General features: G+C 73.1%; 1 protein-coding gene across 2 annotated transcripts in view; it reads left to right on the plus strand.

The window, feature by feature from the left end:
• Positions 1-15,314: 15,314 nt before the first annotated feature.
• The window catches only part of MYOZ1 (myozenin 1), a 48,896-nt gene continuing 39,424 nt past the window's right edge, over positions 15,315-24,786 (plus strand). For both annotated transcript variants that reach the window (XM_048504544.1, XM_048504545.1), the window contains exon 1: positions 15,315-15,517. The gene's annotated coding sequence lies outside the window, so the exon portion shown is untranslated. The remainder of the gene's footprint in view (positions 15,518-24,786) is intronic.

Here is a 24,786-nt window from a genome sequence, read left to right on the forward strand (position 1 = left end):
CCCCCCCCCCCCCACCCCCCCCCCCCCCCACCCCCCCCCCCCCCCACCCCCCCCCCCCCCCACCCCCCCCCCCCCCCACCCCCCCCCCCCCCCACCCCCCCCCCCCCCCACCCCCCCCCCCCCCCACCCCCCCCCCCCCCCACCCCCCCCCCCCCCCACCCCCCCCCCCCCCCACCCCCCCCCCCCCCCACCCCCCCCCCCCCCCACCCCCCCCCCCCCCCACCCCCCCCCCCCCCCACCCCCCCCCCCCCCCACCCCCCCCCCCCCCCACCCCCCCCCCCCCCCACCCCCCCCCCCCCCCACCCCCCCCCCCCCCCACCCCCCCCCCCCCCCACCCCCCCCCCCCCCCACCCCCCCCCCCCCCCACCCCCCCCCCCCCCCACCCCCCCCCCCCCCCACCCCCCCCCCCCCCCACCCCCCCCCCCCCCCACCCCCCCCCCCCCCCACCCCCCCCCCCCCCCACCCCCCCCCCCCCCCACCCCCCCCCCCCCCCACCCCCCCCCCCCCCCACCCCCCCCCCCCCCCACCCCCCCCCCCCCCCACCCCCCCCCCCCCCCACCCCCCCCCCCCCCCACCCCCCCCCCCCCCCACCCCCCCCCCCCCCCACCCCCCCCCCCCCCCACCCCCCCCCCCCCCCACCCCCCCCCCCCCCCACCCCCCCCCCCCCCCACCCCCCCCCCCCCCCACCCCCCCCCCCCCCCACCCCCCCCCCCCCCCACCCCCCCCCCCCCCCACCCCCCCCCCCCCCCACCCCCCCCCCCCCCCACCCCCCCCCCCCCCCACCCCCCCCCCCCCCCACCCCCCCCCCCCCCCACCCCCCCCCCCCCCCACCCCCCCCCCCCCCCACCCCCCCCCCCCCCCACCCCCCCCCCCCCCCACCCCCCCCCCCCCCCACCCCCCCCCCCCCCCACCCCCCCCCCCCCCCACCCCCCCCCCCCCCCACCCCCCCCCCCCCCCACCCCCCCCCCCCCCCACCCCCCCCCCCCCCCACCCCCCCCCCCCCCCACCCCCCCCCCCCCCCACCCCCCCCCCCCCCCACCCCCCCCCCCCCCCACCCCCCCCCCCCCCCACCCCCCCCCCCCCCCACCCCCCCCCCCCCCCACCCCCCCCCCCCCCCACCCCCCCCCCCCCCCACCCCCCCCCCCCCCCACCCCCCCCCCCCCCCACCCCCCCCCCCCCCCACCCCCCCCCCCCCCCACCCCCCCCCCCCCCCACCCCCCCCCCCCCCCACCCCCCCCCCCCCCCACCCCCCCCCCCCCCCACCCCCCCCCCCCCCCACCCCCCCCCCCCCCCACCCCCCCCCCCCCCCACCCCCCCCCCCCCCCACCCCCCCCCCCCCCCACCCCCCCCCCCCCCCACCCCCCCCCCCCCCCACCCCCCCCCCCCCCCACCCCCCCCCCCCCCCACCCCCCCCCCCCCCCACCCCCCCCCCCCCCCACCCCCCCCCCCCCCCACCCCCCCCCCCCCCCACCCCCCCCCCCCCCCACCCCCCCCCCCCCCCACCCCCCCCCCCCCCCACCCCCCCCCCCCCCCACCCCCCCCCCCCCCCACCCCCCCCCCCCCCCACCCCCCCCCCCCCCCACCCCCCCCCCCCCCCACCCCCCCCCCCCCCCACCCCCCCCCCCCCCCACCCCCCCCCCCCCCCACCCCCCCCCCCCCCCACCCCCCCCCCCCCCCACCCCCCCCCCCCCCCACCCCCCCCCCCCCCCACCCCCCCCCCCCCCCACCCCCCCCCCCCCCCACCCCCCCCCCCCCCCACCCCCCCCCCCCCCCACCCCCCCCCCCCCCCACCCCCCCCCCCCCCCACCCCCCCCCCCCCCCACCCCCCCCCCCCCCCACCCCCCCCCCCCCCCACCCCCCCCCCCCCCCACCCCCCCCCCCCCCCACCCCCCCCCCCCCCCACCCCCCCCCCCCCCCACCCCCCCCCCCCCCCACCCCCCCCCCCCCCCACCCCCCCCCCCCCCCACCCCCCCCCCCCCCCACCCCCCCCCCCCCCCACCCCCCCCCCCCCCCACCCCCCCCCCCCCCCACCCCCCCCCCCCCCCACCCCCCCCCCCCCCCACCCCCCCCCCCCCCCACCCCCCCCCCCCCCCACCCCCCCCCCCCCCCACCCCCCCCCCCCCCCACCCCCCCCCCCCCCCACCCCCCCCCCCCCCCACCCCCCCCCCCCCCCACCCCCCCCCCCCCCCACCCCCCCCCCCCCCCACCCCCCCCCCCCCCCACCCCCCCCCCCCCCCACCCCCCCCCCCCCCCACCCCCCCCCCCCCCCACCCCCCCCCCCCCCCACCCCCCCCCCCCCCCACCCCCCCCCCCCCCCACCCCCCCCCCCCCCCACCCCCCCCCCCCCCCACCCCCCCCCCCCCCCACCCCCCCCCCCCCCCACCCCCCCCCCCCCCCACCCCCCCCCCCCCCCACCCCCCCCCCCCCCCACCCCCCCCCCCCCCCACCCCCCCCCCCCCCCACCCCCCCCCCCCCCCACCCCCCCCCCCCCCCACCCCCCCCCCCCCCCACCCCCCCCCCCCCCCACCCCCCCCCCCCCCCACCCCCCCCCCCCCCCACCCCCCCCCCCCCCCACCCCCCCCCCCCCCCACCCCCCCCCCCCCCCACCCCCCCCCCCCCCCACCCCCCCCCCCCCCCACCCCCCCCCCCCCCCACCCCCCCCCCCCCCCACCCCCCCCCCCCCCCACCCCCCCCCCCCCCCACCCCCCCCCCCCCCCACCCCCCCCCCCCCCCACCCCCCCCCCCCCCCACCCCCCCCCCCCCCCACCCCCCCCCCCCCCCACCCCCCCCCCCCCCCACCCCCCCCCCCCCCCACCCCCCCCCCCCCCCACCCCCCCCCCCCCCCACCCCCCCCCCCCCCCACCCCCCCCCCCCCCCACCCCCCCCCCCCCCCACCCCCCCCCCCCCCCACCCCCCCCCCCCCCCACCCCCCCCCCCCCCCACCCCCCCCCCCCCCCACCCCCCCCCCCCCCCACCCCCCCCCCCCCCCACCCCCCCCCCCCCCCACCCCCCCCCCCCCCCACCCCCCCCCCCCCCCACCCCCCCCCCCCCCCACCCCCCCCCCCCCCCACCCCCCCCCCCCCCCACCCCCCCCCCCCCCCACCCCCCCCCCCCCCCACCCCCCCCCCCCCCCACCCCCCCCCCCCCCCACCCCCCCCCCCCCCCACCCCCCCCCCCCCCCACCCCCCCCCCCCCCCACCCCCCCCCCCCCCCACCCCCCCCCCCCCCCACCCCCCCCCCCCCCCACCCCCCCCCCCCCCCACCCCCCCCCCCCCCCACCCCCCCCCCCCCCCACCCCCCCCCCCCCCCACCCCCCCCCCCCCCCACCCCCCCCCCCCCCCACCCCCCCCCCCCCCCACCCCCCCCCCCCCCCACCCCCCCCCCCCCCCACCCCCCCCCCCCCCCACCCCCCCCCCCCCCCACCCCCCCCCCCCCCCACCCCCCCCCCCCCCCACCCCCCCCCCCCCCCACCCCCCCCCCCCCCCACCCCCCCCCCCCCCCACCCCCCCCCCCCCCCACCCCCCCCCCCCCCCACCCCCCCCCCCCCCCACCCCCCCCCCCCCCCACCCCCCCCCCCCCCCACCCCCCCCCCCCCCCACCCCCCCCCCCCCCCACCCCCCCCCCCCCCCACCCCCCCCCCCCCCCACCCCCCCCCCCCCCCACCCCCCCCCCCCCCCACCCCCCCCCCCCCCCACCCCCCCCCCCCCCCACCCCCCCCCCCCCCCACCCCCCCCCCCCCCCACCCCCCCCCCCCCCCACCCCCCCCCCCCCCCACCCCCCCCCCCCCCCACCCCCCCCCCCCCCCACCCCCCCCCCCCCCCACCCCCCCCCCCCCCCACCCCCCCCCCCCCCCACCCCCCCCCCCCCCCACCCCCCCCCCCCCCCACCCCCCCCCCCCCCCACCCCCCCCCCCCCCCACCCCCCCCCCCCCCCACCCCCCCCCCCCCCCACCCCCCCCCCCCCCCACCCCCCCCCCCCCCCACCCCCCCCCCCCCCCACCCCCCCCCCCCCCCACCCCCCCCCCCCCCCACCCCCCCCCCCCCCCACCCCCCCCCCCCCCCACCCCCCCCCCCCCCCACCCCCCCCCCCCCCCACCCCCCCCCCCCCCCACCCCCCCCCCCCCCCACCCCCCCCCCCCCCCACCCCCCCCCCCCCCCACCCCCCCCCCCCCCCACCCCCCCCCCCCCCCACCCCCCCCCCCCCCCACCCCCCCCCCCCCCCACCCCCCCCCCCCCCCACCCCCCCCCCCCCCCACCCCCCCCCCCCCCCACCCCCCCCCCCCCCCACCCCCCCCCCCCCCCACCCCCCCCCCCCCCCACCCCCCCCCCCCCCCACCCCCCCCCCCCCCCACCCCCCCCCCCCCCCACCCCCCCCCCCCCCCACCCCCCCCCCCCCCCACCCCCCCCCCCCCCCACCCCCCCCCCCCCCCACCCCCCCCCCCCCCCACCCCCCCCCCCCCCCACCCCCCCCCCCCCCCACCCCCCCCCCCCCCCACCCCCCCCCCCCCCCACCCCCCCCCCCCCCCACCCCCCCCCCCCCCCACCCCCCCCCCCCCCCACCCCCCCCCCCCCCCACCCCCCCCCCCCCCCACCCCCCCCCCCCCCCACCCCCCCCCCCCCCCACCCCCCCCCCCCCCCACCCCCCCCCCCCCCCACCCCCCCCCCCCCCCACCCCCCCCCCCCCCCACCCCCCCCCCCCCCCACCCCCCCCCCCCCCCACCCCCCCCCCCCCCCACCCCCCCCCCCCCCCACCCCCCCCCCCCCCCACCCCCCCCCCCCCCCACCCCCCCCCCCCCCCACCCCCCCCCCCCCCCACCCCCCCCCCCCCCCACCCCCCCCCCCCCCCACCCCCCCCCCCCCCCACCCCCCCCCCCCCCCACCCCCCCCCCCCCCCACCCCCCCCCCCCCCCACCCCCCCCCCCCCCCACCCCCCCCCCCCCCCACCCCCCCCCCCCCCCACCCCCCCCCCCCCCCACCCCCCCCCCCCCCCACCCCCCCCCCCCCCCACCCCCCCCCCCCCCCACCCCCCCCCCCCCCCACCCCCCCCCCCCCCCACCCCCCCCCCCCCCCACCCCCCCCCCCCCCCACCCCCCCCCCCCCCCACCCCCCCCCCCCCCCACCCCCCCCCCCCCCCACCCCCCCCCCCCCCCACCCCCCCCCCCCCCCACCCCCCCCCCCCCCCACCCCCCCCCCCCCCCACCCCCCCCCCCCCCCACCCCCCCCCCCCCCCACCCCCCCCCCCCCCCACCCCCCCCCCCCCCCACCCCCCCCCCCCCCCACCCCCCCCCCCCCCCACCCCCCCCCCCCCCCACCCCCCCCCCCCCCCACCCCCCCCCCCCCCCACCCCCCCCCCCCCCCACCCCCCCCCCCCCCCACCCCCCCCCCCCCCCACCCCCCCCCCCCCCCACCCCCCCCCCCCCCCACCCCCCCCCCCCCCCACCCCCCCCCCCCCCCACCCCCCCCCCCCCCCACCCCCCCCCCCCCCCACCCCCCCCCCCCCCCACCCCCCCCCCCCCCCACCCCCCCCCCCCCCCACCCCCCCCCCCCCCCACCCCCCCCCCCCCCCACCCCCCCCCCCCCCCACCCCCCCCCCCCCCCACCCCCCCCCCCCCCCACCCCCCCCCCCCCCCACCCCCCCCCCCCCCCACCCCCCCCCCCCCCCACCCCCCCCCCCCCCCACCCCCCCCCCCCCCCACCCCCCCCCCCCCCCACCCCCCCCCCCCCCCACCCCCCCCCCCCCCCACCCCCCCCCCCCCCCACCCCCCCCCCCCCCCACCCCCCCCCCCCCCCACCCCCCCCCCCCCCCACCCCCCCCCCCCCCCACCCCCCCCCCCCCCCACCCCCCCCCCCCCCCACCCCCCCCCCCCCCCACCCCCCCCCCCCCCCACCCCCCCCCCCCCCCACCCCCCCCCCCCCCCACCCCCCCCCCCCCCCACCCCCCCCCCCCCCCACCCCCCCCCCCCCCCACCCCCCCCCCCCCCCACCCCCCCCCCCCCCCACCCCCCCCCCCCCCCACCCCCCCCCCCCCCCACCCCCCCCCCCCCCCACCCCCCCCCCCCCCCACCCCCCCCCCCCCCCACCCCCCCCCCCCCCCACCCCCCCCCCCCCCCACCCCCCCCCCCCCCCACCCCCCCCCCCCCCCACCCCCCCCCCCCCCCACCCCCCCCCCCCCCCACCCCCCCCCCCCCCCACCCCCCCCCCCCCCCACCCCCCCCCCCCCCCACCCCCCCCCCCCCCCACCCCCCCCCCCCCCCACCCCCCCCCCCCCCCACCCCCCCCCCCCCCCACCCCCCCCCCCCCCCACCCCCCCCCCCCCCCACCCCCCCCCCCCCCCACCCCCCCCCCCCCCCACCCCCCCCCCCCCCCACCCCCCCCCCCCCCCACCCCCCCCCCCCCCCACCCCCCCCCCCCCCCACCCCCCCCCCCCCCCACCCCCCCCCCCCCCCACCCCCCCCCCCCCCCACCCCCCCCCCCCCCCACCCCCCCCCCCCCCCACCCCCCCCCCCCCCCACCCCCCCCCCCCCCCACCCCCCCCCCCCCCCACCCCCCCCCCCCCCCACCCCCCCCCCCCCCCACCCCCCCCCCCCCCCACCCCCCCCCCCCCCCACCCCCCCCCCCCCCCACCCCCCCCCCCCCCCACCCCCCCCCCCCCCCACCCCCCCCCCCCCCCACCCCCCCCCCCCCCCACCCCCCCCCCCCCCCACCCCCCCCCCCCCCCACCCCCCCCCCCCCCCACCCCCCCCCCCCCCCACCCCCCCCCCCCCCCACCCCCCCCCCCCCCCACCCCCCCCCCCCCCCACCCCCCCCCCCCCCCACCCCCCCCCCCCCCCACCCCCCCCCCCCCCCACCCCCCCCCCCCCCCACCCCCCCCCCCCCCCACCCCCCCCCCCCCCCACCCCCCCCCCCCCCCACCCCCCCCCCCCCCCACCCCCCCCCCCCCCCACCCCCCCCCCCCCCCACCCCCCCCCCCCCCCACCCCCCCCCCCCCCCACCCCCCCCCCCCCCCACCCCCCCCCCCCCCCACCCCCCCCCCCCCCCACCCCCCCCCCCCCCCACCCCCCCCCCCCCCCACCCCCCCCCCCCCCCACCCCCCCCCCCCCCCACCCCCCCCCCCCCCCACCCCCCCCCCCCCCCACCCCCCCCCCCCCCCACCCCCCCCCCCCCCCACCCCCCCCCCCCCCCACCCCCCCCCCCCCCCACCCCCCCCCCCCCCCACCCCCCCCCCCCCCCACCCCCCCCCCCCCCCACCCCCCCCCCCCCCCACCCCCCCCCCCCCCCACCCCCCCCCCCCCCCACCCCCCCCCCCCCCCACCCCCCCCCCCCCCCACCCCCCCCCCCCCCCACCCCCCCCCCCCCCCACCCCCCCCCCCCCCCACCCCCCCCCCCCCCCACCCCCCCCCCCCCCCACCCCCCCCCCCCCCCACCCCCCCCCCCCCCCACCCCCCCCCCCCCCCACCCCCCCCCCCCCCCACCCCCCCCCCCCCCCACCCCCCCCCCCCCCCACCCCCCCCCCCCCCCACCCCCCCCCCCCCCCACCCCCCCCCCCCCCCACCCCCCCCCCCCCCCACCCCCCCCCCCCCCCACCCCCCCCCCCCCCCACCCCCCCCCCCCCCCACCCCCCCCCCCCCCCACCCCCCCCCCCCCCCACCCCCCCCCCCCCCCACCCCCCCCCCCCCCCACCCCCCCCCCCCCCCACCCCCCCCCCCCCCCACCCCCCCCCCCCCCCACCCCCCCCCCCCCCCACCCCCCCCCCCCCCCACCCCCCCCCCCCCCCACCCCCCCCCCCCCCCACCCCCCCCCCCCCCCACCCCCCCCCCCCCCCACCCCCCCCCCCCCCCACCCCCCCCCCCCCCCACCCCCCCCCCCCCCCACCCCCCCCCCCCCCCACCCCCCCCCCCCCCCACCCCCCCCCCCCCCCACCCCCCCCCCCCCCCACCCCCCCCCCCCCCCACCCCCCCCCCCCCCCACCCCCCCCCCCCCCCACCCCCCCCCCCCCCCACCCCCCCCCCCCCCCACCCCCCCCCCCCCCCACCCCCCCCCCCCCCCACCCCCCCCCCCCCCCACCCCCCCCCCCCCCCACCCCCCCCCCCCCCCACCCCCCCCCCCCCCCACCCCCCCCCCCCCCCACCCCCCCCCCCCCCCACCCCCCCCCCCCCCCACCCCCCCCCCCCCCCACCCCCCCCCCCCCCCACCCCCCCCCCCCCCCACCCCCCCCCCCCCCCACCCCCCCCCCCCCCCACCCCCCCCCCCCCCCACCCCCCCCCCCCCCCACCCCCCCCCCCCCCCACCCCCCCCCCCCCCCACCCCCCCCCCCCCCCACCCCCCCCCCCCCCCACCCCCCCCCCCCCCCACCCCCCCCCCCCCCCACCCCCCCCCCCCCCCACCCCCCCCCCCCCCCACCCCCCCCCCCCCCCACCCCCCCCCCCCCCCACCCCCCCCCCCCCCCACCCCCCCCCCCCCCCACCCCCCCCCCCCCCCACCCCCCCCCCCCCCCACCCCCCCCCCCCCCCACCCCCCCCCCCCCCCACCCCCCCCCCCCCCCACCCCCCCCCCCCCCCACCCCCCCCCCCCCCCACCCCCCCCCCCCCCCACCCCCCCCCCCCCCCACCCCCCCCCCCCCCCACCCCCCCCCCCCCCCACCCCCCCCCCCCCCCACCCCCCCCCCCCCCCACCCCCCCCCCCCCCCACCCCCCCCCCCCCCCACCCCCCCCCCCCCCCACCCCCCCCCCCCCCCACCCCCCCCCCCCCCCACCCCCCCCCCCCCCCACCCCCCCCCCCCCCCACCCCCCCCCCCCCCCACCCCCCCCCCCCCCCACCCCCCCCCCCCCCCACCCCCCCCCCCCCCCACCCCCCCCCCCCCCCACCCCCCCCCCCCCCCACCCCCCCCCCCCCCCACCCCCCCCCCCCCCCACCCCCCCCCCCCCCCACCCCCCCCCCCCCCCACCCCCCCCCCCCCCCACCCCCCCCCCCCCCCACCCCCCCCCCCCCCCACCCCCCCCCCCCCCCACCCCCCCCCCCCCCCACCCCCCCCCCCCCCCACCCCCCCCCCCCCCCACCCCCCCCCCCCCCCACCCCCCCCCCCCCCCACCCCCCCCCCCCCCCACCCCCCCCCCCCCCCACCCCCCCCCCCCCCCACCCCCCCCCCCCCCCACCCCCCCCCCCCCCCACCCCCCCCCCCCCCCACCCCCCCCCCCCCCCACCCCCCCCCCCCCCCACCCCCCCCCCCCCCCACCCCCCCCCCCCCCCACCCCCCCCCCCCCCCACCCCCCCCCCCCCCCACCCCCCCCCCCCCCCACCCCCCCCCCCCCCCACCCCCCCCCCCCCCCACCCCCCCCCCCCCCCACCCCCCCCCCCCCCCACCCCCCCCCCCCCCCACCCCCCCCCCCCCCCACCCCCCCCCCCCCCCACCCCCCCCCCCCCCCACCCCCCCCCCCCCCCACCCCCCCCCCCCCCCACCCCCCCCCCCCCCCACCCCCCCCCCCCCCCACCCCCCCCCCCCCCCACCCCCCCCCCCCCCCACCCCCCCCCCCCCCCACCCCCCCCCCCCCCCACCCCCCCCCCCCCCCACCCCCCCCCCCCCCCACCCCCCCCCCCCCCCACCCCCCCCCCCCCCCACCCCCCCCCCCCCCCACCCCCCCCCCCCCCCACCCCCCCCCCCCCCCACCCCCCCCCCCCCCCACCCCCCCCCCCCCCCACCCCCCCCCCCCCCCACCCCCCCCCCCCCCCACCCCCCCCCCCCCCCACCCCCCCCCCCCCCCACCCCCCCCCCCCCCCACCCCCCCCCCCCCCCACCCCCCCCCCCCCCCACCCCCCCCCCCCCCCACCCCCCCCCCCCCCCACCCCCCCCCCCCCCCACCCCCCCCCCCCCCCACCCCCCCCCCCCCCCACCCCCCCCCCCCCCCACCCCCCCCCCCCCCCACCCCCCCCCCCCCCCACCCCCCCCCCCCCCCACCCCCCCCCCCCCCCACCCCCCCCCCCCCCCACCCCCCCCCCCCCCCACCCCCCCCCCCCCCCACCCCCCCCCCCCCCCACCCCCCCCCCCCCCCACCCCCCCCCCCCCCCACCCCCCCCCCCCCCCACCCCCCCCCCCCCCCACCCCCCCCCCCCCCCACCCCCCCCCCCCCCCACCCCCCCCCCCCCCCACCCCCCCCCCCCCCCACCCCCCCCCCCCCCCACCCCCCCCCCCCCCCACCCCCCCCCCCCCCCACCCCCCCCCCCCCCCACCCCCCCCCCCCCCCACCCCCCCCCCCCCCCACCCCCCCCCCCCCCCACCCCCCCCCCCCCCCACCCCCCCCCCCCCCCACCCCCCCCCCCCCCCACCCCCCCCCCCCCCCACCCCCCCCCCCCCCCACCCCCCCCCCCCCCCACCCCCCCCCCCCCCCACCCCCCCCCCCCCCCACCCCCCCCCCCCCCCACCCCCCCCCCCCCCCACCCCCCCCCCCCCCCACCCCCCCCCCCCCCCACCCCCCCCCCCCCCCACCCCCCCCCCCCCCCACCCCCCCCCCCCCCCACCCCCCCCCCCCCCCACCCCCCCCCCCCCCCACCCCCCCCCCCCCCCACCCCCCCCCCCCCCCACCCCCCCCCCCCCCCACCCCCCCCCCCCCCCACCCCCCCCCCCCCCCACCCCCCCCCCCCCCCACCCCCCCCCCCCCCCACCCCCCCCCCCCCCCACCCCCCCCCCCCCCCACCCCCCCCCCCCCCCACCCCCCCCCCCCCCCACCCCCCCCCCCCCCCACCCCCCCCCCCCCCCACCCCCCCCCCCCCCCACCCCCCCCCCCCCCCACCCCCCCCCCCCCCCACCCCCCCCCCCCCCCACCCCCCCCCCCCCCCACCCCCCCCCCCCCCCACCCCCCCCCCCCCCCACCCCCCCCCCCCCCCACCCCCCCCCCCCCCCACCCCCCCCCCCCCCCACCCCCCCCCCCCCCCACCCCCCCCCCCCCCCACCCCCCCCCCCCCCCACCCCCCCCCCCCCCCACCCCCCCCCCCCCCCACCCCCCCCCCCCCCCACCCCCCCCCCCCCCCACCCCCCCCCCCCCCCACCCCCCCCCCCCCCCACCCCCCCCCCCCCCCACCCCCCCCCCCCCCCACCCCCCCCCCCCCCCACCCCCCCCCCCCCCCACCCCCCCCCCCCCCCACCCCCCCCCCCCCCCACCCCCCCCCCCCCCCACCCCCCCCCCCCCCCACCCCCCCCCCCCCCCACCCCCCCCCCCCCCCACCCCCCCCCCCCCCCACCCCCCCCCCCCCCCACCCCCCCCCCCCCCCACCCCCCCCCCCCCCCACCCCCCCCCCCCCCCACCCCCCCCCCCCCCCACCCCCCCCCCCCCCCACCCCCCCCCCCCCCCACCCCCCCCCCCCCCCACCCCCCCCCCCCCCCACCCCCCCCCCCCCCCACCCCCCCCCCCCCCCACCCCCCCCCCCCCCCACCCCCCCCCCCCCCCACCCCCCCCCCCCCCCACCCCCCCCCCCCCCCACCCCCCCCCCCCCCCACCCCCCCCCCCCCCCACCCCCCCCCCCCCCCACCCCCCCCCCCCCCCACCCCCCCCCCCCCCCACCCCCCCCCCCCCCCACCCCCCCCCCCCCCCACCCCCCCCCCCCCCCACCCCCCCCCCCCCCCACCCCCCCCCCCCCCCACCCCCCCCCCCCCCCACCCCCCCCCCCCCCCACCCCCCCCCCCCCCCACCCCCCCCCCCCCCCACCCCCCCCCCCCCCCACCCCCCCCCCCCCCCACCCCCCCCCCCCCCCACCCCCCCCCCCCCCCACCCCCCCCCCCCCCCACCCCCCCCCCCCCCCACCCCCCCCCCCCCCCACCCCCCCCCCCCCCCACCCCCCCCCCCCCCCACCCCCCCCCCCCCCCACCCCCCCCCCCCCCCACCCCCCCCCCCCCCCACCCCCCCCCCCCCCCACCCCCCCCCCCCCCCACCCCCCCCCCCCCCCACCCCCCCCCCCCCCCACCCCCCCCCCCCCCCACCCCCCCCCCCCCCCACCCCCCCCCCCCCCCACCCCCCCCCCCCCCCACCCCCCCCCCCCCCCACCCCCCCCCCCCCCCACCCCCCCCCCCCCCCACCCCCCCCCCCCCCCACCCCCCCCCCCCCCCACCCCCCCCCCCCCCCACCCCCCCCCCCCCCCACCCCCCCCCCCCCCCACCCCCCCCCCCCCCCACCCCCCCCCCCCCCCACCCCCCCCCCCCCCCACCCCCCCCCCCCCCCACCCCCCCCCCCCCCCACCCCCCCCCCCCCCCACCCCCCCCCCCCCCCACCCCCCCCCCCCCCCACCCCCCCCCCCCCCCACCCCCCCCCCCCCCCACCCCCCCCCCCCCCCACCCCCCCCCCCCCCCACCCCCCCCCCCCCCCACCCCCCCCCCCCCCCACCCCCCCCCCCCCCCACCCCCCCCCCCCCCCACCCCCCCCCCCCCCCACCCCCCCCCCCCCCCACCCCCCCCCCCCCCCACCCCCCCCCCCCCCCACCCCCCCCCCCCCCCACCCCCCCCCCCCCCCACCCCCCCCCCCCCCCACCCCCCCCCCCCCCCACCCCCCCCCCCCCCCACCCCCCCCCCCCCCCACCCCCCCCCCCCCCCACCCCCCCCCCCCCCCACCCCCCCCCCCCCCCACCCCCCCCCCCCCCCACCCCCCCCCCCCCCCACCCCCCCCCCCCCCCACCCCCCCCCCCCCCCACCCCCCCCCCCCCCCACCCCCCCCCCCCCCCACCCCCCCCCCCCCCCACCCCCCCCCCCCCCCACCCCCCCCCCCCCCCACCCCCCCCCCCCCCCACCCCCCCCCCCCCCCACCCCCCCCCCCCCCCACCCCCCCCCCCCCCCACCCCCCCCCCCCCCCACCCCCCCCCCCCCCCACCCCCCCCCCCCCCCACCCCCCCCCCCCCCCACCCCCCCCCCCCCCCACCCCCCCCCCCCCCCACCCCCCCCCCCCCCCACCCCCCCCCCCCCCCACCCCCCCCCCCCCCCACCCCCCCCCCCCCCCACCCCCCCCCCCCCCCACCCCCCCCCCCCCCCACCCCCCCCCCCCCCCACCCCCCCCCCCCCCCACCCCCCCCCCCCCCCACCCCCCCCCCCCCCCACCCCCCCCCCCCCCCACCCCCCCCCCCCCCCACCCCCCCCCCCCCCCACCCCCCCCCCCCCCCACCCCCCCCCCCCCCCACCCCCCCCCCCCCCCACCCCCCCCCCCCCCCACCCCCCCCCCCCCCCACCCCCCCCCCCCCCCACCCCCCCCCCCCCCCACCCCCCCCCCCCCCCACCCCCCCCCCCCCCCACCCCCCCCCCCCCCCACCCCCCCCCCCCCCCACCCCCCCCCCCCCCCACCCCCCCCCCCCCCCACCCCCCCCCCCCCCCACCCCCCCCCCCCCCCACCCCCCCCCCCCCCCACCCCCCCCCCCCCCCACCCCCCCCCCCCCCCACCCCCCCCCCCCCCCACCCCCCCCCCCCCCCACCCCCCCCCCCCCCCACCCCCCCCCCCCCCCACCCCCCCCCCCCCCCACCCCCCCCCCCCCCCACCCCCCCCCCCCCCCACCCCCCCCCCCCCCCACCCCCCCCCCCCCCCACCCCCCCCCCCCCCCACCCCCCCCCCCCCCCACCCCCCCCCCCCCCCACCCCCCCCCCCCCCCACCCCCCCCCCCCCCCACCCCCCCCCCCCCCCACCCCCCCCCCCCCCCACCCCCCCCCCCCCCCACCCCCCCCCCCCCCCACCCCCCCCCCCCCCCACCCCCCCCCCCCCCCACCCCCCCCCCCCCCCACCCCCCCCCCCCCCCACCCCCCCCCCCCCCCACCCCCCCCCCCCCCCACCCCCCCCCCCCCCCACCCCCCCCCCCCCCCACCCCCCCCCCCCCCCACCCCCCCCCCCCCCCACCCCCCCCCCCCCCCACCCCCCCCCCCCCCCACCCCCCCCCCCCCCCACCCCCCCCCCCCCCCACCCCCCCCCCCCCCCAAAGCCCTCCCCCCCCCCCAACCCCCCCCCCCCCCCCCCCCCCCCCCCCCGCCCCCCCCCCCCCCCACTCCCCCCCCTCCCCACCCCTGCCCAACCCCCCTCCCCCCCCCCCCCCACCAAACCCCCCCCCCCCCCAGGCCCCCCCCCCCCCCCACAGATCCAAAAATTTTAGTAACAGGTTCCCATGGTGGTGGGATTCAAACAGTGGCGTAGCGCCAATGGGGATGGGCGGGGCACCACGGGGGCGTGGCCGGGCATTCCGGGGGCGGGGCATTAATAATTTCTCTGTTACTGTGAAAAACTCTTACTGTAAAAAAAAAGTTCCTAATTTCCAACTGGTATCTTTCTGTCCATAATTTAAACTCATTATAGCAAGTCCTATCGTCTACTGCCAACAGAAACAACTACTTCTCCTCTAATTGACTGCCTGTCAAATACTTAATACTTTCAAATACTTAATTTTGTTTTGTTTCTAGAAATCAAAAGAAGGATACTTTCTATAAACAAGGAACTTTACCATATTTCTAAAACATGTTTCTAAAACAGCCCAACAGGGAGAATTATCCCGTTTTCTACCTTCGCTAACCAGCCACATAGGAAACAACAGGACTTTATGATTTTTGGACCGAATGGAATTTCTAATGGAAAAGTGGACCCAATTAGTAACCCCCTCTCAGCACACACAAATAATTAGTAACCCACTCTCAGGAACTGGTGAGAACCTGCTGGATCCCACCTCTGAGTGAAAGCCTGAACATTCATCTCCACGTCCACAGAGAACGGGTTCAGTGGATGCAGTTCCAGTTGTGGGAGAAGAAGAGGGACCACCACCAGTACACCACAAGGGCTCATTCTCAGCCACCTCTGGTGCAGGAGGTAAATGCCACCCCATCCTAGGCCTGTGCAGGTACCAGAGATGTTTCCACCAGGGATTGGTTTGGGCCTGGCCAGCCGTGGCGTGGGTCCAGGAGAGGATGGTGGGATTCCTTCCTTGGGGGGACCCATGGCTACATTCAAAGTGAACGTGAGAGCTCTGCTATGTTCCCCTCAGACATCAGGACCTTCCTTTGCACAGATGCAAAGTGTTGTACAGCTGTGTGCAACCCACCAACCGCTACCACTCCTCCAGCACAAGGCCAGAACCGGAGGCCTTGAATATACCAGGCAGACTCAGCCCATTTAGGTAGCCTCCGACACCCAGAGACTGTGACTGTGGCAGGGGAAAGGCCCAGGTCAAGGTGTCTGCTTTGGGAGGGCTGCAGCCCCCTCCCTCCTTCTCCCTCCTGCCTATGCTGGTGCCATCTGAGCCCCTGTGCTCTGAGATCCCCTCGACTATTAATAACTGCAGGATGCCTCTGTGAGCAGAGTCTCCGAGAGTCAAATTCACAGCACTCCGCATCAGCACTTTGTGCTGTGCAGACCCCGGTCAGGGAGCGAGGGGCCCCAGAACAACCGGGGGAGGGGGGTCAAGAACCTGCCGAGCCTCCTGCAGAACCGCCCAAAGGAGGAACACCCGAGAGCCCAGCTTTGGCGTTGGTTGCTGGAGGCTCCGTGGAGTGGAGTGAATGTGTCTCTGAGCCTAAGGTGAGTCTCTCGCAGTGCGGCCGAGCCAGGAAAGATATTTGGAAGGAATGAGGATTAAGAGAGAGAGAGAAGAACGAGCGGTGGAAAGTCTGCAGTGGCTGCAGCGGGTTGCCTGGTGACAGGGTGGAAGGCGACTCGGGGCAGGCAGGGGCTGGTATCTGAGGATTTCCCCCTGGAGCCCTGTTTCTCTCAGGGGTCACCAAAGACCTTCTTCTTCTCGCATAGTTCTGTAGGCTGTGGCCTCGTGCTGACAGAGACCCCCTGAAACTCCTGAACCTGACACGATCCCCTGCAAAATCTTGTTACGAGCACCGAATGCTTCTGCATTCCTTTAGCTGCTGCCCAGGATATTCCGGAGGACTGCCAGCTCTCCAACATTCCTTGCTTGGCCTTACTAGATGCCAATAGACTAGCTCTTCCCAAATAATTCTCTCAATATATCACGGCATAGGGGATACCCGCCCCTAGCTATTTTCCCCACTTGCTGGGCTAAGCCACGAAGACAGTAGAATCCCTTTGCAGCCAAGCGCTATGACCTCTGCCATTATTCTCCGCCATCTTCCCCTCTTGTGTATCGCCCACGGTCTCCCAGAAGAATCTGGGAGACATTTCCTTTGCACACTCGCCGCTGCTGTCTCAAGCCTCAGCAGGGTTGTGGCCTGGACTCTGCATAAAACTCAGCTACCAAGGAAACCCTCGACGTGATCCTTAAGCCCAGTTAAGGACACCATCTGTTAAACTGAGGGGAACTCTCCTGTCCTGGCCAAGGTCTAAGCAGCTACAGGTGATATGCCTTCACATCTTTTAATAGCCTTGAGACAGCACCCCAAAAAAAATAAATTCCAAAATGCTTTTCAGATTTTGAAGGGAGGAGCTCAAACTCAACTGAACTCTTGGGACTGCGTCAAGAATTTCCGGGCGATATTTTTTGCCCTCTTAAACCAGACGGCAATCACACTGTCCTCTGCCCTTGACATCCAGGGATAATGAAAGGAAAGCCTTGTTTGTAATTGACACATCCCTCAAATCCTCTCAGCATAATGCTTGAACTTCTGCCGTTCTAATCGGAGGGTGGAGAGCAGATGGCAGCCCGGAGTGACAGCGTTGAAGTGCCCACCCAGCTTGCCGATTTCTCCCTCTGCTCGAAATAGAAGGGGCAGGTCGGCTCTCTGGCTATCAGTCTGTGCCATTTGTCAGAGAAACTCTACCTATTTGTCCCTGCCTGAAAATTTGGCATGGAGAGGCCATATCTCTCACACAGACTTCATTGTGGTTGTCCAAGTGGATGCTCAATAGGTTTTCGTGAATGGAATCTCTGCCTTTATCTGGACAGCAAACAAGTGCTCTCAAAACTTAGCAAGCATTCTTCAGCTGATCAAGGAAGAATTAAGGGTCCATTTTTACAGCCCACCTCCCACTCCTGGTTCTGAATTCCTGGAGTAACTTACTTCTGTGTTCATGAAACAGGTTATTCTTGTCTAACGCTTGCAGGGAGGGGAGGAGAATTTTTTTGATTTTGAAGAGATTGTCCCAATAGACAACAAATTGTTGAACCATTCTTTATTTATTATTTATCTATCTATCTATCTATCTATCTATCTATCTATCTATCTATCTATCTATCTATCTATCTATCTATCTATCTATCTATCTATCTATCTATCTATCTATCTATCTATCTATCTATCTATCTATCTATCTATCTATCTATCTATCTATCTATCTATCTATCTATCTATCTATCTATCTATCTATTTATTTATTTATGAGTTTTTTATACCGCCCTACCCCCAAAGGGCTTTATAGACCCCAGTAAGTCCATTCAAAGTGTTGTGTTGTCGGAATGTGGTGTATATTGTCAATACGTCAATATTAATCAGCCACTGAAAGTGCTTTATTGTCCTCAGAGACAAAATTCAGCATACTGAGGTCAGGGGATTGAGGGATTGGAGCACCTTCCCTATGAGGAGAGGCTGCAGCGTTTGGAACTCTAGTTTGGAGAGGAGGCATTTGAGGGGGGATATGATTGAAGTCTATAAAATTATGCATGGGGTAGAAAATGTCGACAGAGAGAAATTTTTCACTCTTTCTCGCCATACTAAAACCAGGGGGCATACATTGAAAATGCTGGGGGGAAGAATTAGGACTAATAAAAGGAAACATTTCTTCCCGTAACATGTGATTGGTGTTTGGAATATGTTGCCACAGGAGGTAATGATGGCCACTAGCCTGGATAGCTTTAAAAGGGGCTTGGACAGATTGATGGAGAAGTCGATCTATGGCTACCAATTTTGATCCTCTTTGATCTGAGATTGCAAATGCCTTAACAGTCCAGGTGCTCGGGAGCAGCAGCAGCAGAAGGCCCTTGCTTTTACATCCTGCAGGAGAGCTCCCCAAGGCACCTGGTGGGCCACTGCGAGTAGCAGAGTGCTGGACTGGATGGACTCTGGTCTGATCCAGCAGAGTCTTTCTTATGTTCTTATGACAGGTAAAAGAAGCCAATAATGCAGGGAACCGTGTTTAAATGAATGAATCTGTGGAATACACTGTGAGGTTTCCATTTCTAACAAGCTTTTGTGATGTGCAGAAAGCAACAGCATTAGCAGCAAACTGTCTATTTGAAATAGAAGGAACAGACCCTGTAAACAGGGCCATGGGGGGCAGTTGGGTTGATCTGCAGTAGAAGAGCAGGGTTTGGGTCCACTAACACCTTAGAGACCAGAGTCAGAGCTGCCTTCCTCAGATAATTTGAGCCTCAACAGCTTCTATACTGGAAATCCGATGGTCTTGAATCAAAGGGCTCAGACCTTATAAACGGGACCTGGTCATCTGTTATTGCGGTAGCTTTTTGCACTCCAGGGAAGGGACTCACTCTTTGAAAGAAAGTGGGTATGGAAAAAGTAGGTAGAGTATACTTTGCAATATCCAGGAGGACTACGGGATTATTTGCCTCCCAGGTGTGACGCTCGCCAGGGTGTTCAGACATCTAGGCAGCCTTATAGGGAACAAGACTCTTGAGCCTTCAGAGTAGGTACCAGAGTGACACAGGAAAATGTCAGGGAGGCGTCCTGGGCGCTAAATTTAGACTGTTAGGTAAGAAAGTAAAGTCAGAAGTTGCACAGTGGCTTTCTCTAAATATACCTCTCCTTTCCAGATAGAGGCCATGCAGGCAGGCAAGGGGCCCGATCCACAAAGTATTAAATATCAGAAAACCGTGTTAAAGGAAAAAATGAGGGGTTGTTTCATGTTAATGAAGGCATCCTCCATGCGGAAGAAAAGTCTTCGGTGGGTTTTAATTAATCAAAATAGAACCAAGTATTATGTCTGAAAGTGTTAAAAAGTATGTTAAAGAACGAAAACGGAACAATCCGTGCAGAGAAAAGTCTGTGAAAGAATGTATTGTCGAAGGCTTTTGTGACTGGACACAACTGGTTGTTGTGGGCTTTCCGGGCTGCGTGGTCGTGGTCTGTTAGATCTTGTTCCTACCATTTCGCCTGCATCTGTGGCTGGCATCTTCAGAGGTGTATCACAGAGAGAAGTACAGTATAGTACAGTACAGTAACCTTTATTCGACATCAAAAGAAATACACCAGATAAAATCAGACAAAATAAGAGGGATGTCGAAAGTGTACAAACATAATATATACAGAGAGGAAAGCCCAGAGGATTATTTCAGAGTATTAATCAAGAAACTGGCCACCATTTCCAATAGCAGGGGATCCTGATTATTCAGGAGATATTTCAGTTTGGAGTTAGGAGGGCAAGGGCCTGCCAAAATTGAAACCTTAAGAAAAAAACTGGGTCTAAATTCCATACTTTTTGGGCAGACAAACAAAACGTGCTCTAGCGACCTTTCAGAGATTAGACAGTACGCACAAACATGCTTCTGGTGTAGAGATGTCGTAAATCTCTCTGGAGATAGTGTAAGAGAAATGTGTTGGTTCTTGCTCTTAGCTTAACCACCCATCTTAGCTTGGGGTCAAACAATATGTTTAAACAGCTGGCTATCCTACATTTCCCGGGTATAATATCAAAATAAAAGGGGGGGGGAACACAGAGAGAAGTGTGTACAGACACCTCTGAAGATGCCAGCCACAGATGCAGGCGAAATGGTAGGAACAAGATCTACCAGACCACGGCCACACAACCCGGAAAGCCCACAACAACCAGTCTGTGAAAGAAATTGCCGATCTCTCAGCATGTCCTAAGAGCAACTATAGAAATGCTGGCGGTGCAGCCTTTGCAGCCATCACAGAGGCATAGCTGGGCCGTACTGCGCCCGCTGCGCACTCTGCATTCCCCCACCACCACCACCTTAGTTCAGCCTGAAAGTGCAGGCTGGGAAAAGCGGCCTGTTCACTTGAGGCCAAAAATGGCCTGGTGGGAACTACACTTCCCAGGAGACCTTCAGACTCACGTGAACAGGCCATTTTTCCAGCCTGCACTTTCAGACTGAACTAAGGTAAGTGTGAGGGAGGAGCCACAGGGGGTGGGGAGTGGGCAGGGGGCAATTTTCCGCACACACACCCCGGCGTGTGCCCAGTGCAATGAGCACCCCCCTGTCCCCTGGAGCTCCGCCTCTGATCCATCATCAGATCTTTTCTCAACATGAGAAAACTCTGATCGCTTCGTTCTAGACTCAGCTCTAAAATGCTGCGAAGGGGCTTCACCTCTTCTAACTAGGCATGGAGTTCCCGGCTGCTTCGTGGAAGATTCCACCCCATCTCACCTTTTAAATAAAATATTAAAAGTACACTTTGTAACTCCTGAAGCAGGACTTACACATTTTGCTGTGAACACCTGAAATAACCAACTAGCTTTATCCCAACGCAGAAATATCTTACCCTTGCCCGGCACTTTACATGGCGTTCTTATGATGATCAGCTCTGAGTGACATAGAAACATAGTGAGTATTGATCGCGGTCTGCCAGTCGTAAATCCATTCCTCAGGATTTATCTACAGGCTGTGTGTAAAAGCAGGACAGAGGCTTGGGAAGACCCCACTTGGCAATTAATCTCACTTGAAGCTCTGAAGAAACCCCTGATCTCCCTCCTACACATGGGACAACCCCACAGACTGAAACCAGAACCTGAACGCTACGTATACATGTGATGAAGCACATATACTCTAAAGCAGGGGTGACCAACCTATGGCACTCCAGATGTTCATGGACTACAATTCCCATCAGCCCCTGCCAGCATCGAACGCCATAAGGAACATAAATCAATTACATTCTATCAAGTAAAATGCAGAGCTTCAAGACTTGCCCCTCAAACTGAGGCATCTCTACCTTACAGTAGAAATAGAGACGACAGAAAGAGAAAACATACTACAAGGACATTGGTGAGGAGCTGGTGCTGAAAGGGCTTCTGGGAAAAGCTCAGTCCTTTATAGACTTTTATAGACTTGGTTGGCCTTGTTGGCCATCTTTCCTAGAACTTTGCATTTTATTGTTGAGGAGAATGAATTATTTCAGAATCATTCTGGAATTGCCCACATGGGTTCTTGCAGCAAACTCTATTTCAAACTGGTAATTGTTTGGTTACTTCGGTGCGTAATCTATGCGATGCAGAAAGGAGTAGGGTTCAGTTCTCAATGAATCCGTTATGAGTTAAGTGGATTCCATGGGACCAAGGAAATGAACAGCAATCAGCACAATCGTTGGAAGTCTGCAACATATCAGGAACATCTTTCATGGAAACGGAGGCTCATTCCGCACATGCAGAATAATGCACTTTCAAACTGCTTTCAGTGCTCTTTGAAGCTGTGCGGAATAGCAAAATCCACTTGCAAACAGTTGTGAAAGTGGTTTGAAAACGCATTGTTTTGCATGTGCGGAAGGGGCCAAGAGATTCATAGGCTCCTTCTGCATGAGCCAATAAACATAGGTGTAGGTTGCTAAATAACTTGTGGGGGGGGGGCCTACTTCACACAGATCCTTCCCCCCAAAACTAGTCTACCCCATGTTATTTTCCCCAACCTCGTTTTTTTAAAAATCGCTAAAGAAGCAAACCTTTTCAAAAATCCTGGGTTGCAGCCGCTCCTGAGCAAACGGCCAGGCAGGAAGTGTTTTATTTGCCTCCCTGTTCCTCTTTTTAAAAACTGTGGCCTGCATCTGCGTAGCTACGCAAGTGCAAACGGTCATATCATGGGACATCAGCATGACTGTGGGGGCTCATTTGTGATGCCTGCATAGCTACGCATGGGTGGGAAGTCATTAAAAAAAGGACGTGTCTCCGTGTGAAGGCACGGCAGCAACCCGGATTGTTTTCATGGGTTCCAATCGCTGCCTGCACAGATGCATGTGAATGCAAAAACAGGAAAACGGGTTCCTTTATCCCGACTGCAACCCGTTACACATTTGCTGGGCAGAGGGGACCATGGAGTTGAAAGCGGCCAATGGAGTTGAAAGCGGCCAATGGAGTTGAAAGCGGCCAGTGGCGTTGAAAGCGGCCATCTCATCCAACCTCCTGCTCAGTGCTTTCCTGAAGCATCCCTGACCATTGTTCATCCAACTGCGGCTTGAAGACAATGCGGGGGGGGGGGGGGGCCGCCCCCCCCCAAGCAGCCAATTCCACTGCTAAACAGCTCTTACTGTAAACAATATGCATCCGGTACTTTTCCAGCTATAATTTAAACCCATTCTTGCAAGTCCTCTCCTCCGCTGCCAACAAGAACAGTTCCCTGCCGTCGTCTAAGCGAGCTGCATTTTGTTTCCATTTCGCTCCCACTCTCGTTGTGCCCTGCATGTAGATGTGTACTTTGCCCCATGGGAGTGAACAGGTGCTGTTCAGTCGAAGGGCAACATATGAAACGTGATGCCCTTTTAGTGGGGTAAAACCTAAGCCATATAGGGGCAGGGAGAGGGTATAGGTCTGGCAGTGCCCTGTGGAGGTTTGCAGCACTGTCTTCCCGTTTTCCATGGCATCTTCAGTTTGCTTATCTGGAATCAATCATTTTATCAGCAAAAAATTCTAATCTGCCAATTTCAGATAAAGTCTTTCATTTCTGACAGTGTCTGATTATTTGCTTGGATCTTCCAAGTGTAACTATTGCTATATCGTGGCAGTCTTCTGTATCTTTTTTAATCAGACCTAGTAAATCACAAGCTTTAATCAGTATTCAGTAATTCCACATCTTTCTTCCCTCCTGTGTGAGCATCCCTGGCAAAGAATAGATTTTCCATCTCCACAATCTGCCATCATTTGATCAGACATCCTTTCTATTCTGATCCTTGTTTAGTTTCTGCTGTCTGGAATAAACATCTTTAGCTGCTAAATGACTTTTCTCTGGCTGCAGCCCCGGCATTATTATCTTTATTTCTAAGCTTCTAAGACATTATCACACCAATCATTTCTGTAGCTGCCTTCAAGCATCCATCTGCTAGGGGGAAACTCCATTACACATGCAGAAAATCTGAACTGACTACAGCACAAACCTTATAACAAAACATGTTTATATATGCCACTCCATCTTTGTATATAAATTTATATATTACTCTATATGTTCCACTATACCCTGAACCTGACACCAGTTGGGAACGGACGGGATAGAAATCTAATAAAATGAAATTATGTTATTCGTTTAAGTTATTACATTCTGCCTTTTTCACTAAGAGTCAAGACATATTACACAGGACAACTCAATGCTATCAGCAGGAGTGGACATCCAATAAGCAATGTAGCAGGATTAGGATTGTTGAGACATCATAAGCCATCTATAGAGAAGGTTTTAGGAGATTTGGTCTGTTGCTTATTGTATTCCCATCATTCTGTTTTCAGTTCCAGTTCAATTGCCATGTTTTACTGCTACTGAAAACGATCTGTTTCACTTTAGGTTGCTGCTAATAATATCTCACACACCCAGGACGTGATCATGTCTATTACCTTTTCAGCAACTTTTCAGTTTTAAGAATTCCCCAAACCCATTGTTTTGCTGAACTGTCTCCATGATAAAATGTCTAATATGCCAGTGCCCAAATATTCTTTGAATAATTGCTCAATAAATAATACCCAGAGGCTTAGAACAAAGGAGATAATTCTGTTTAGGTTTGCACTGCAAGTTTGTATTCCCATCTTGACTCCTTGTTTTGAAAGCTCCTGCAAATGTATCATGATTAAATCCAGCGTAATGTGGAAAAGACTCTAGAGGAACCCAGGCTAAGCCTTTGTCATTTTGTGTAGCTCTCCAAATAAACAGACTCAGATCAGAACGGAATCAATTTATCAACTTGGCGCTCAAGCAGGTCACACTATAAGATCTGTGCCAAGGCTCAACTTTCACCCCAGGCTACCCCACTAAGCAAGGCTGAGCCTCCTTCCTCCTCACCCCCACTGCTAGGCAGCCTCTTTCCCCGTAGCTCTTTCACAAGCCTGCTGCTCCCCAGTTGACGAGCCGGGTGCCCAGCATGAGAAAGGCGTTGCAATGAAGCCCTCGCATTCTTACATAGCATAGCTCTGATTTAAGCAGTAGAACTCAGTACAAGCAGACACTGTCCAGATGCTGCAACCTCCCAGCCTCCCCTGGAGATATGGCAAGACCATGCAGCAAAACCACCCGTCTTCACAGCCATGGCCAAGAACACCCTTGTCTTTATCCCAGTGGCGTAGCACCCAGGGGACGGGGGGTGTCTTGCACGGGGCACGCGCTGGTGTGGAGGTGTTCCAGGGGCAGACAGGGGTGTGGCAGGGGCTCAGGGCAGACACGTGTCCCGGGCACAGTTCTCCCTTGCTACGGCTCTCCTTTATCAATAGGTAATTCACCAATAGGTAACATATCATCTCAACCATCTTGTTCATCCACAGTAGAGATTTAGTTAGGATTCGGTTTTATATCTTGTCATATAACTAAACAAAAGACAGCTCTTGTTCAAGCCTCCCTGAAATTAATGTGGAGGACAGATATGAGAAAATGTTATTCAACAGGATTTGTGTGGGACATAGGTGTCAAACTCACGGCCCTCCAGATGTTATGGACTACAGTTCCCATCAACTCCTGCCAGCATGATGCTGGCAGGGAGTGATGGGAACTGTAGTCCATAACTTCTGGAGGGCCATGAGTTTGACACCTGTGGTGTAGGAGATCTTCCCAGGGGATTTTGCCCAAGTGAATAAACAGGCAGCGGCTGTAAAATAAATAAATACATTTTCTAAATTGGCACTAGATATTGTTAAGGCCAGTACTTATAACGGGAGAGTGGTGGCAGCATCTAACAAGAGTTATTAACAGTGACAATTTGAGGGGGAATCCAGCTATTTTGGTAGATTGC

This window comes from Sphaerodactylus townsendi, linkage group LG07 (assembly GCF_021028975.2).
Source record: "Sphaerodactylus townsendi isolate TG3544 linkage group LG07, MPM_Stown_v2.3, whole genome shotgun sequence".
Lineage (NCBI taxonomy): Eukaryota > Metazoa > Chordata > Lepidosauria > Squamata > Sphaerodactylidae > Sphaerodactylus > Sphaerodactylus townsendi.